This window comes from Culex quinquefasciatus, chromosome 3 (genome assembly GCF_015732765.1).
Source record: "Culex quinquefasciatus strain JHB chromosome 3, VPISU_Cqui_1.0_pri_paternal, whole genome shotgun sequence".
NCBI lineage: Eukaryota > Metazoa > Arthropoda > Insecta > Diptera > Culicidae > Culex > Culex quinquefasciatus.
Genome location: NC_051863.1, coordinates 34,766,655 through 34,780,496, shown reverse-complemented (window position 1 = coordinate 34,780,496; position 13,842 = coordinate 34,766,655). Strand labels below are relative to the sequence as shown.

Sequence of the window (13,842 nt, the reverse complement as noted above, 5' to 3'; positions counted from 1 at the left end):
GTCATCATTCTATTAAGAATTATTCTTTCGAATAATTTACTAATAGATGAAAGCAAACTAATGGGCCGATAGCTTGAGGCTTCAGCAGGATTTTTATCCGGTTTCAAAATCGGAATTACTTTGGCATTTTTCCAACTACTGGGAAAATATGCCAAATCAAAACATTTGTTGAAAATTTTGACCAAGCTACTTAAAGTTGCTTCTGGTAATTTTTAATTAAAATGTAAAAATGCCATCCTCACCAGGGGCTTTCATATTTTTAAATTTTTTGATAATAGATTTTATTTCATTCAGATCCGTATTAAAAACTTCATCTGATGAAAATTCTTGTTCAACAATATTCTGAAATTCTATTGAAATTTGATCTTCAATAGGACTCAAAACATTCAAGTTGAAATTATGAGCACTCTCAAACTGCTGAGCAAGTTTTGAGCTTTTTCCCCATTAGTTAATAGAATATTATCACCATCTTTTAAAGAAGGGATGGGTTTTGAGGTTTCTTAAGAACCTTTGAAAGTTTCAAAAGGTTTGGAATAAGGTTTAATTTGTTCGACATCTCTTGCGAACTTTTCATTTCGCAGGAGAGTGAATCTGTGGTCAATAACCTTTTGCAAATCTTTTGAATTCGCTTCAGTGCAGGATCACGAGAACGTTGATACTGTCTTCGGCGAACATTTTCAGACGAATCAGAAGCTGAAGATCGTCATCAATAATGGGAGAATCAAATTTGACTTGGACTTTAGGAATAGCAATATTCCTAGCATCCAAAATTGCATTAGTTAAAGATTCCAAGGCTGAATCAATTTCAGCTTTGGTTTCTAAAACAAAATCATGATTTAAATTATTCTCAATATGATGCTGATACCTGGCCCAATTAGCTTTGTGATAATTAAACACAGAACTATTAGGTCTGGTAACTGCTTCATGAGAAAGTGAAAAAATTACTGGAAGATGATCAGAATCAAAATCAGCATGAGTCACTAAAGAACCACAATACTGACTTTGATTTGTCAATACCAAATCAATTGTTGATGGATTCCTAACAGAAGAAAAGCAAGTTGGCCCATTCGGGTATAAAACCGAATAAAGACCAGAAGTGCAATCTCTGAACAGAATTTTACCATTGGAATTTACTTTTGAATTATTCCAAGATTGGTGTTTGGCATTAAAATCACCGATGATCAAAAATCGAGATCTATGCCGAGTAAGTTTATTCAAATCCCCTTTGAAATAATTTTTATTTTCCCCAGTGCATTGGAATGGCAAATATGCAGCTGCAATCATAATTTTCCCAAAAGAAGTTTCAAGTTCAATGCCCAAACTTTCAATAACTTTTAACTTAAAGTCACGTAACGTGCTATAAGTCATACTACGGTGGATAACTATTGCAACTCCACCGCCATTTCGATTCATTCGGTTATTAGTTATAACTTTATAATCTGGATCACTTTTCAAATAAGTGCCAGTTTTTAAAAATGTTTCGGTTATAACAGCAACATGCACGTTATGAACTCGTAAAAGTTGAAAAATTCATTTTCTTTCGCTTTTAAAGAGCGAGCATTAAAATTCATAATATTGATGGAATTACTTAGATCCATGATTAAACTTCAGGGTAAGAACAACATCATTCGCAAATTTTAATCCAATCTGGATTGCTTCCATCATGGATGTAGCATTACTCATTGTTTGAATCAAACCAAACAGTGAGTTTTGCAAAAAGTCATTTTTCAAACGTAACATCGCCGAGATCAGAAGATCCCAAAGCGTTGCCAGCAGAAAAATTTTCAAATGAGATTTGAGGTACCTGCCCAATTTCAGAAAGATTGGTAGAGGATTTAAAATTCGTGGATGAACCCGAACCCGAAACGACGTTAGCATAAGAAATGCCATTGTTGTTACCTAACTTTTCCACGGTAGGGGTATTTCTAGCATTGTTCGAGTGAGACAGCACGAACGTTTGATTTAAAGATGCAGGTACAACCTGACTTTGAGAAAATTTCGGTTTGGATTTCGGCTGATGCTTAGCACGAGAATCCAAAACCTTTTTCTGATGGGGCAATCCCAGAAATTTGATTTGTGATTTCCACCACAATTTGCACATTTAAATTGGGTGACTTCTTTCACGGGACAATTGTCCTTGTCGTGAGAAGAATCCCCGCAAACCATGCATTTTGGAACCATGGCGCAATGATCAGTACCGTGACCGAATGCCTGGCAACGCCGGCACTGGGTCAGATTCTGGCCATTACCGCCATGTTTCTTAAAATGCTCCCACTTTACCCGTACATGGAACAAAAACTGTACTTTGTCCAAAAGTTTCAAATTGTTGATTTCATTTCTGTTGAAATGAATCAGATAAAATTGTGAAGTCAAACCAAAGCGAGAAATATTCCCGTTTGATTTTTTCTTCATTGGTATTACTTGGGATGGGGCAAAACCAAGCAACACCTTAAGTTCGTTTTTGATCTCATCCACCGACAAGTCGTTGGAGAGACCTTTCAAGACCGCCTTGAATGGACGAGCATTCTTGGTCTCATACGTGTAGAAATTGTGTTTGTGGTTTTCAAATAACCAACAAAAGTTTGGTGATCTTGTAAAGATTCCGTCAACAAGCGACATTCTCCTCTTCGACCAAGCTGGAACGAAACTTTCAAATTGCAAGTTTCCTTGCAATTCTTCAGTTGCGTTCGAAAGCTGGCCAAATCGGAGACGGAAGTCACTACAATTGGCGGAGCCTTTACTCGTTTCTCGACGGCAGAAGGCTCAGTACGAGGAGAAGGTTCCTTGTCATCAGTTTCGGATAAAACACCGAAACTGTTTGTCAATGGAATTGGAGGATTGACCTCACATTCAGAATCAGAATCAGACCTCAGAAGAGGCTGTTTTCTTTTTCTGTTTCCGTTAGCCGGTTTAGCGTTCAAACGCTTCACCGACGTAACGACCAAATCTTCAGAAGATTTGCGTTTACCTTTGTTTTGACGCATTTTGCAAGCAAAGTTCTCTTAAAAAGATGGCTTCGTTTGTAAAATACAACAAAATTTCAGGCGGGGTTAGTCTTGAAAAGACTGTTTAGAACTTTGGAAAATAACTCAGGTAGTCTTTAAAAAGACTGTGAATTTTGTTTTGAAATAACTCTGAGCTTAGGTAGTAAAAAATACCGCAGCTCTAGTGTCCGTTCACCACGAAGGTTCGCAAGACACTGATTTTGTATCAACCTTGCGAAGATCTTTAAACAGTGAGAAAAGATAAAATATCATGTTTTATAGTTCAATCGCTATCGTCGATAATAACGATAATTCTATCGTTATCATCGGGACGATAACGATATTCCTTCGTTATCGTTATCGTTATTGAGCAATTCTCTACGAAATCGGTATTTTTTCTTAAATTTTAATTTTTGTATTTTTTAATCCGACTGAAACTTTTTTGGTGCCTTCGGTATGCCCAAAGAAGCCATTTTGCATCATTAGTTTGTCCATATAATTTTCCATACAAATTTCGCAGCTGTCCATACAAAAATGATTTGTGAAAATTCAAAAATCTGTATCTTTTAAAGAAATTTTTCGATCGATTTGGTGTCTTGGGCAAAGTTGTAGGTATGGATACGGACTACACTGGAATGACCATTAGTTGCTGAGATATCGACATTAAAAAATGGTGGGCTGTTTGGGTGAGATTTAGAAAACATCAATTTTCCTGTTTTTAAACCTTTGTATTGCAATATCTCAACAACTAAAGGTCGTAGCAACAAAGTCCGAAGAAGCAAAATATAAAGAATTTTCTCAGCTTTTCAAAAATATTTTTTTTCCAAAAGTGTGCAAACATGTGCACTAATTTAAAAAAATGAAAAACTGCGACTATTTTCAAAAACGTCACCTAAATATGGATTTAACTTGAAAACGGTGCACTTTATCAAAATTTTACTACTATACTTTTTGAATACAAATTTGATTTTACATCGAAAAATGAAGTTGAAAAAATTTGCGACCAATATTTCGATTTTTTGAAAAAATCAGTATTGATTAAAAAATTCATAACTCGGTCAATGATTTTTTGCACAACTTGGAAATTTCTGAAAAGTTGGCATTTTATGTCCTCTAAAACATATCAAAAAATAATAAAAAATAAAAAAAAATGTTTTTTTTTTTGCAAATCAAGTTTTAGTAATAAAAAGTTAAATTAAAAAAATCACCAGATTTTTTTTACCGTGTATCATTTTTTTCCAGTGTAGTCCGTATCCATACCTACAACATTGCCGAAGACACCAAATCGATCAAAAAATTCCTTCAAAAGATACAGATTTTTTAATTTTCATACATCATTTTTGTATGGACAGCTGCGAAATTTGTATGGAAAATTATATGGACAATGCGAAATGGCTTCTTTGGGCATACCGAAGGCACCAACAAATTTTCAGTCGGATTAAAAAATACAAAAATTAAAATTGAAGAAAAAATACCGATTTCGTAGAGAATTGCTCATGTACCCTTTTTGTATGACCAAGATAGAAAAAAAACTATAGATCAATAAAACTCTTGCTATAATACTGATGAACAAGTTTTAAACAAACTAGCATAAATTTTCATATCATCCTAACACGTTTGAGGTCATTCCGCCACCAATGCGAGCCCCCACCACCCCCTCCCCCTGCTCCACCATCACCCAGGGAAATTGCATCGACTTGATTGCGGAACCCAGAAATTTGCACCTTCTCCGCACCAGGTGATGGTGGCGTGCAATCTATTGGTTCCGGAGGCGCTGGAAAATATGTGTACGTAATTGTACGTGGGTGTGGGGCGACGACTATGCCATGTTTACCAACACAAAAAAGAACAGCTGCCGTGCCACGCCTGGATGTATGCGCAATGTCCTGTGTTGGCACAAGGTGGCGCTGCCGTGCCAGTGCCAGGAAATCATAAATTATAGCCCCAAACAAGCAGCTCGGCTCGGGTGGGAAGGATGGTGTTGTTGTTGTTGTTGTGTATGATGACGAAAGTATGGCTAAAATGGTCCGTGAGGAGCATTTCAGGTGAACTGGATGCAGAAATGGCAAGCTCTTACTTATTAGAACTACTTAAAATGATTGTAATGAAAATCATAAAAAATTACCAAAAACTTTGTGATTTAAGGAATGATTCAGACCATTCAGTTTCAATTTTTGAGAGGCACTGACGTGTAACTTCCCATTAATTTAAAATTGATTCGTTTCATCGATTTCCTCCAAATTGAGAAAACTTATCTTTGAGACTTTGAAATAACCAAAGTTTGTCTGTCATTTCACAACTCAAAATACACCCCACGAGTCACCACCATGTCAAATGGCAAAAGTCACTCCACAGAGCATTGAGTCCATCGGGTCGTAAATCATTACAAGACCTGGCCATCATCGTCGACGTCGGCGTGTTTTCCGAGTCCCGGAATTCCCACTGGTCGAGCTGCACAGAATTTGTTTTTAACAAAACAGCACACCAATGTACTCTCCCCAGGGGGAAGAGGTCACATGTTGGTATAGTTGCCTCACAATATTATGCTCCCATCCACCCAACAGAGGGAGTGAGGTCAATCTGACCAACATATTGAGTCCGCTGGGCCGCAACCGCCGTGGGGCCAGCCAAGGGACATCACATAAATCACGATTTTATTCGACGTCAACATGAATCGATTCAATTTTGGACTGACGACCCCGGCGTGCACGATGGTTTTTCGGCGAGACAAATGGGACTCCACCCCAGTTATGGGTGCAGTTTCAAGTATTATTATTTTTTGTCCTTTGAATTTCAATTCTTGAAGTTTGCCGTGAAGAACCGACTCTGGCGGTGGGGTAATTGAGGTTGACAGCTTTGGGTCGTTGAATTATGATTTATGAACGCGATTTGTTCCAATTAGACGGCAATCGAGATTGTCATGAGCTGGAACTGATTATGTGACGAATCGATTTGAAGAAATCATGTTTAGAATTTTCATTTTAAGTTCCATGAGGGATTGATTTACATGATTTCGTTTTGAAATATGCATCATAGCTTTTTGACTGGTGTCAAACAGACTGTCAAACTTCTGGCAACACACAGTTTTTTTTATTTAAAAAACTGAAGTTTTGTTTTTTTAAACAAACTTTTATTGAAAATATCTTGAAATCGGTGCACTTCATTAAAATTTCTGTTGAGTATTCGATAGTTAATTGAATTTTACGCTAAACCTGATTTAAAGCCCTTTTGCCGCTCAGTTTTTACTTCAAAGTGAAATATCTCGATCAAAAGACATTTGTCAACCTGATTCATACATTTTATCCCTTTTGGACATTCTGTATGTGGTAATATTAATATAAAAATAGTTATACAAAAACACATTAAACAATTCAAAAAATTTGAAAGCCACGGATTTTGATTTTTTGTTTGTGTGAAAAGAAATTATTATAAAAATAATTAACCTCATCAATACCTACAATTTTGCCAGAGACATCAAATCGATCAGCTAATACTTAAACGGCCATCAAAAATCCAGTAAAAATAACCACTTGTACCGCAAAAATCATCTTAAGCAAATGCAACCCCAATTCCCATATAAACGCATTTTTGGACTTTTTCTAATGTTGGGTCAGATTTAAAAAATTGTAATATTTTTATTGGAAAGATCAGACAATTTTACATAAGGATTACGATTATTTTCACTAAAAAATATGACATATTTATGTCCGTTTACGCCCAATGTGCAATGTACGGACAGCTGCCAAAAATGTATGGAGCATTTTATGGGCGATTTCGGTCTTTTTTTTATCAATTTTAATTTTTGTATTTTTAATCCGGCTGAAACTTTTTAAATGCCATCGGTATGCCCAAAGAAGCCGTTTTGCAGCATTAGTTTGTCCATATAATTTTTCATACAAATTTGGCAGCTGTCCATACAAAAATGATACATGAAAATTTAAAAATCTGTACCTATTGAAGAAATTTTTTGGTCGATTTGGTGTTTTCAGCAAAGTTGTAGGTATGGATAACGACTAAACTGCAAAAAAATAAACACGGTAATAAATTGGTGATTTTGAATTTTACGTTTTGTCTCTTAAACATGATTTGGCAAAAACACTATTTTTATTTTTTGATATGTTTAAGGGGGCATAAAATGCCAACTTTTCAGAAATTTCCAGGTTGTGCAAAAAATCTTTGACCGAGTTATGAATTTTTGAATCAATACTGATTTTTTCAAAAAATCGAAATATTGGTCGCAAAAAATTTTCAACTTCATTTTTCGATGTAAATTCAAATTTGCAATCAAAAAGTACTTACATGAAATTTTCATAAAGTGCACCGTTTTCAAGTTAAAGCCATTTTTAGGTAATTTTTTTGAAAAGAGTCGCAGTGTGCAATGTCGTGCCCACCTCTGAAAAGAATTTTTTTTTTGAAAGGCTGAGAGAATTCTCTATATTTTGCTTTTTTGAACTTTTTGATACACCGTTAGTTGCTAAGATATTGCCATGCAAAGGTTCAAAACAGGAAAATTGATGTTTTCTAAGTCTCACCCAAACAACCCACCATTTTCTAATGTCGGTATCTCAGCAACTAATGGTGCGATTTACAATGTTAAAATGTAAAAAAATCGTGAAATTTGCCGATCCTTTCGAAATAGTAGCTTATGCAACAAGTTGCAAGAAGAGGATTTGTTCAGCATGAGTCGTACAATTATCCAACGAGGTTCACCGAGTTCGATAAATACGACGAGTGCTAAAAAAATCAAGGTTTGTAACGAGTTCAATACAACATTTTTTGCATTTCAGAAAAACACCCATTAAGTGAAATTTTAAGTCAAATGTTCATGTATTTTGTCAATGAATCGTTTGAATCGAAAATATGTTGTTTGTTTGTTTGTTTATTAAGTATCAACAGGCAAAAAACGGCCCTTCTTTTCGAAGCAAGTGCTGAAAAGTTCAACTTTTCAGCACCCATTTCAGTGCTGAAAAGTAGAACTTTTCAGCATTTATTTTGAAAAGTGTTGCTATTCGACTCAGTTATTTTTTATACAGAAAAGTAGGCCATGTCGTCGTTCAAGAATGAAAAAAAAGTAAGTAGTATCACGACGGAATTGCAAAACCAATATTTTAAAAAAATCAAATCAAGTCTAACATTTCAAAAGGGACAAACATTCAATATTACGAATCTTTTTGAAGATTTAATTTTGTTAGTGAAATCATATTCCTCTTTCAATATTTCAATTTCAAGTGTAATTTCTGACCATCACTTAATAAAACTGTCTGTCTCAATTATTATGTGTAAAATCGCTGTGTAATTTTCCGATCATAAGAAATTTTTTTTTTTTAATTGTCAAAATCGATCCGTACACAAGTTAAAATCTGTGGAATATTTTATAAAAAAATATATAAAAAAGGAAAGCAGTAGTTTTCCAGATATCTTCATTTGATTTGGATTGTGCATTATCTCTGCTTTTATTTGTGCAAAAAGAATCATAAAAATTGTGCAGAATCTTTTCAGCTAATTTTTTTCTATCGGACATAATAAGAAACTACCTGAAAAAAATATGGCTTAATGCAAAAAAATTGTGGCTTGTTTAAAAATATTTTCATAATATTTTATCTGTTTGATTTTTTTATGTTTCTTTGTGGCTCAGAAGTTGCCATAATTTAAAAAAAAAATCACATTTTAAAACAAATTCTGAAAACTCCACTTGAATAAAAAGATAATAAAGATACAAATATTTGTGTCAGAGTTAACTGTTGATGACCGTTCATTAATCGACTTCAGCTCAATTTACGAATAATTTAATTCAAAAAATGCTAGAGCAAATCCAGCTCAAATTAGGATTTTTTCTGGAACTTTTGTACCCAACCCTCTCCGATTTCAATGAAACTTTGCAGACATGTTATCCTAGGCCTATATAAGCCATTGTTGTGTATATGGAGCCAATAGTACTCGAAAATAACATTTGAGAAGGGCGTAAGGTATTTGAATATTTTTGTATTTTGTAATTTAAAAATTACTGTATCTTGAAGCAGTTGCGTCGAAATTGGACTGGCTTTCTGAAAAAAATACACTGAAACAAAAATACACGATTTTTAAGTCTAAAACTTAAATGTAAAGGTGATGTCACGATGTCACAAACGTATTACAAACTAATCAGAGAATTTAAGAGTGTCGAATTTCTCGGGATCACAAAATCCCCGGGAAACGGGAAAATTTTAACAAATTCTACGGAAATCCTGGGAATTCCCGGGAAATTTGAAATTAATTGAAAACTATTATGATCCTGCTTTTGATTTATGTTTTGCAAGAATATTGTATAGAACATCAACTTCGATGTTCAAAATGAGTGTGAGGATCAATTTATAGCTTCATTGCTTATGAAAATCATTAAATTTTTTATTTTTTTGTTTAACATGCTTAGCATAGCATAGCATAGCATAGCATTACGGGTCTGCACCACGCTGTAGGGGGTGCCACAATGGTCAATTCAATATTCTTAGACAGTTTGATTGTTGCCCGGTACAACCAAAAATCTCTGAGAACGTAAATTTCCACACTGTGCTCCAAGGCTACGCCCATACAGTCCCGTGGGGATTTGGGAGGGGATGTTTTTGTTGTTCACTAGTGGCAAAAGTGCAGGAACCCATGCGACTTTTAAAAGTGAACGGAATATTTTTGGGAGGTTTGGAATGGGGGTTAGGGGAATTTCATCGGGCCGATGAAAATGGTTGAATTCGTAATGTTTTAAATGTATTGGAAGTTTGTATGTGTAAGTGTGAGTCTGTAGTGCATTATCTAATAAGCATATAGTTTTGTAATAATAATAAGTAATGAATATAATAAATAAAATAAATATAATCAAGATGATTCCAGGAAGCTGTAAAAAAAATACATATAATACTCCAGATGGTTCCATTGCTGTTTATAAAAGTATCGTTAGTTTATGCATACTGATCATATGTGGTATGTGGATATGGTAGGGTAATGAAAAAAATAGGGAGAATATAGAAACTTTTAAATAAATCATATAGTGAAAAGATAAATATTCATATAGACAGTAAATTTGAAAATTATTCCAAGAAGCTGTAAAAATATAGCAATAATTAAAAAAAAAAACAACTTCTCCAGATGGTTCCATTGCTGTTTTTATAAAGTATCATTAATTTGTGCAATTTGTTCATATGATATGCGGAAATGGTATGATAAAGGATAAGGAATAGGACAAGGAATTATATAAAAATGAAATAAATCGTATAGTGAATAGATAAAAACATATATGCAGTAAATTTAAATATGGTTCCAGGCAGCTAAAATAACATAGCAAAATTTTAAAGTGCAAATCTAACTTTCGAAAATTAAAAAAAGGAACGGACGTACCTCTTTGGATACAAAACATTAACCTAAAAGCATCACCCTTATCGTGGATCGCCCGGGCCGTAAACAGAAGAAGAATGATTTTCTCTCCGTGCATCCGAGAATCGATAATCCGATGAAAATATGCCGATCTGATACTGCAACGGCCCTTCACGCACACGCCAAGCCAGCTTACCACGCCGCTCACACAGCACGGCATGATGATGATGATGATGATGATGATGATGATGATGATGATGATGATGATCCTCTCTCAAAAAAACATCTTCACTCTCGACCTAAATGACGGCATCACCAAGCTCGAAGAGACCACCCTCCCTCACCGATCATGCCCTGTCCTCTCCCGCTCACCAAGTCGCCACAACAAGCACCAACACTTTCTCGGCTCGTCTTGTCATCGGCAAACCAGTGCACACACAGACGCTGTCAGCCTGAGGCTCAAGCGGAGGACAACTGTCTGATCTGACCAATACAAACAAAGAACGAAAGCCGAAACTGCGATGAACCTTTCTTAAGCAAAAACTGCACACCTTAGCAAGAAAGCACAGTGTCACTACTTTTCATTTTTCTTCCGTTTTTCACCCTTCAAACACCCCACCGACCGACCCCACCCTCCCAAACCCTTCTCTCCCCTCAGGCTCCACCAAACCGCCTCCGGAACTGGCAATTTTCTAATTTGGCCTCCACCAATTTTCTCTTCCGGTCTATTGCAATTCTTGCTCGCATGACCCAAACAATTCATTCACATCAAAGCATCACCCTAAACCCAAACTTCACACTGCCACACGCATGGACGCACGCCGAAAGCCAACCACGGTGGCGCACACCAATACAAACAAAACGCATCGAGAAAAAAAAACTGAAGAGCTCAGCGACGCCATTGCAAGGGCTAAAACAAATCACTCAGTAATGCACTTAATTAACCACTTTCTTCAAAAACTCCATCATTCCCGAATGGACGCAACACTATTTAGTAGATTAAAACACTTTTTGAACCGAAAACCCGGTTCCGAACTGTTAAAAAAAAACGAAAACATCGAGCGCGATTTCCAGCAAGACCACGTCCGGTGAGTGTTGCTAGACTCCGCCTTATTTTTTTGTTTAACATGCTATCTTTTAAATTGTATCAAATTTAAAAATATCGTTTGTATTTTTATGTGAAGAAGTATTTTTCTTTAAATTAAATTTCAAACAAATGAGTTATATCTAAGCTCCATGCTTTACAACCATAAAAATGCTTTTAAATTTGTTTCTGTGGTCAATTCGAGGAAAAATGTTTAAGAATAACATTGATGCATAAAGTTAAACAAATATAACCATGCAGATATTATGCTTTTCATGGCAAATAAGCTTTACTGATATATGTTTTATTTAATATTTTGATTTTCAATGTTCTCAACATGGATGTTGACCAGAGCGTGTTAATTATTTATTTTATAGTACTATTTTCGCAAAAAAAGTTTTAAAAAATAAAAAAGTTTATTTTAATTTCATAATTTAGTAATTTTTATCGCACAACAAATATGCAAGATCTTTTTCCGGAAATAAATATTATCTGAAATAAACCTGAAATGAATCTGTTTTTTCTAATAGTTCAATATGAACAGAAGATTGAAAAGACAACTTAGGTTCTATCAAAAATCAAATTATTCGTTCTACAGCATTGCCTTGGCGTTCTCGATTGCGAGATTCCTACTCGAAAGAAAGTGTCCGAAGGCTTGATTGTTGAGGCAATTGCAAACCTCTTTTTACACCTTAGTTTCCATCCACCCCGGGATTCGAATTGACGACCTTTGGATTTTTAGTCCAACTGCCTACCAGCGACGGAAGGCGTGGTCAGACAAATCTCGTCTCGAAAAAGTTCAAAAACTAACACAAAAGCTTATTTTGAAACAAAAGTTCCCATAAAGACCGTACAAAAAAACTTTCCTCATTATTCCACTTCCGAGCGAGGATATTAACAAATGTGTCAGCGCAAACTGCAAAAGTGCTCTTGGCTGCGTCTACTTCGAGAGCACAAAAATTAAAATAAAAAAAAACAGCGCCATTTGTTATGACAATAATTGAAACGAACGACCGAGCGCACCACCCGGCTGCCATCGAGTTTAATTTCCTCTCTGGCAGTTTTGCAGGCGCGAGATCGAAATAATATTTAATCCACTCAAGCTCAACTCCTTCCGGCCGATGAGAGGCGTCGTCGTTGCTGCTGCTGCTGCTGCTAGTGGTGATGGGTGCGACAGTCAGCACACACACACACTCACACGAGCTCATTAGGTGGGGGTGAAATAAGAGGGAGGGTCGTGATTTGTTGGCAGCACTGCCAACGTAACGTTTGTTTAATTAAAATCACTTTAATATTCATTAAATTTATTCGAGCTCATTTCCATTTCTCCCATGTCAGCAAGAGTCATTGTCAGTGCGCGGATGTTCTTTGCCCGTGTGTATGTGTTAGTGAGGGGGGTGCAATACAATGTTGCCAGATTGAGAAAGTTTTCGGGATTGGTTCTGTTCCTGATACAGATAACGTCATGATTCGAAATCCGGACACTTAGTAACATATCATTTTTGTTATAGCTGGCAAAAAATCATGTAATAAGTTGGAAATGTAGAAATATCATCAGGATGTAGCATAAACAGTCAGTTTCAAGAAAGTGCATGCAAAATATGTCTTTTCTAACAATTTTTCATCAGAATTTGAGAATTAAAATGACTTGTTGTGCTTCGAATCCCGGACACTGATAAAAGCTGATTCGAAATCCGGACACTTTTGCTTCGAATTCCGGACACTCCCTTATGAATCGCACAAATTTGGACTGAAATGTTAGTGAAATGCATCATTTAGGTCTCAAATAAGCTGTTAACATAAAAACAATCGATAGTTTATATAGAAATTTGCTAGAATTTAATAAAATCGAAACCATAATTTTCTGCTTTGCCTTCCCGGTGCTTTGAACGCCTATGAAATATTTCAAATGAAATGTTTCGCATTTTTGGTAAACTTATAATTTTATTGTATTTAATTGTTTTGGCACTAACTAAAGCGTTCAAACAAACTTTAAATAAAAGTTGATGTTGGAATTCATTAAATAACACAGTTTACATACATAATGCGAACTTATATCCAAATAATTGATAAAACAAGATAGGGTGTCCGGGTTTCGAAGCGTCCGGAAATTCGAATCATGACGTTATCTGGAAATTCTAAATTAAAAGTAGCATCGTTCTAATCAGGCAATCTTGACACAACCTGCAAGTCGACGCTGACTTTTCGTACGTTCAATATTTGACGTTGAATAAACAAAAACTTGAGCACGCAATGTAAACAATAACAAACACGTTTGTTTGGTTGACCCATCAGCGCGTTGTCCTGAAGTTTGGTTGAAGTTGGTTGCCAGAGTCCCGAGTTATAACCAACAATGTTTATGGTAGTCGGGCATGCACGTGTGTCAAACGCGTTTTAACCTGAAATCCCTTTGGCCAGTTGTCACAAATACAT

General features: G+C 35.6%; 1 protein-coding gene across 4 annotated transcripts in view; it reads left to right on the top strand.

Annotated features, from left to right (window-relative positions):
* LOC6039460 (zwei Ig domain protein zig-8) overlaps positions 1–13,842 on the top strand; it is a 378,844-nt gene that overhangs the window by 85,158 nt on the left and 279,844 nt on the right. The gene's annotated exons all lie outside the window — the stretch shown is intronic.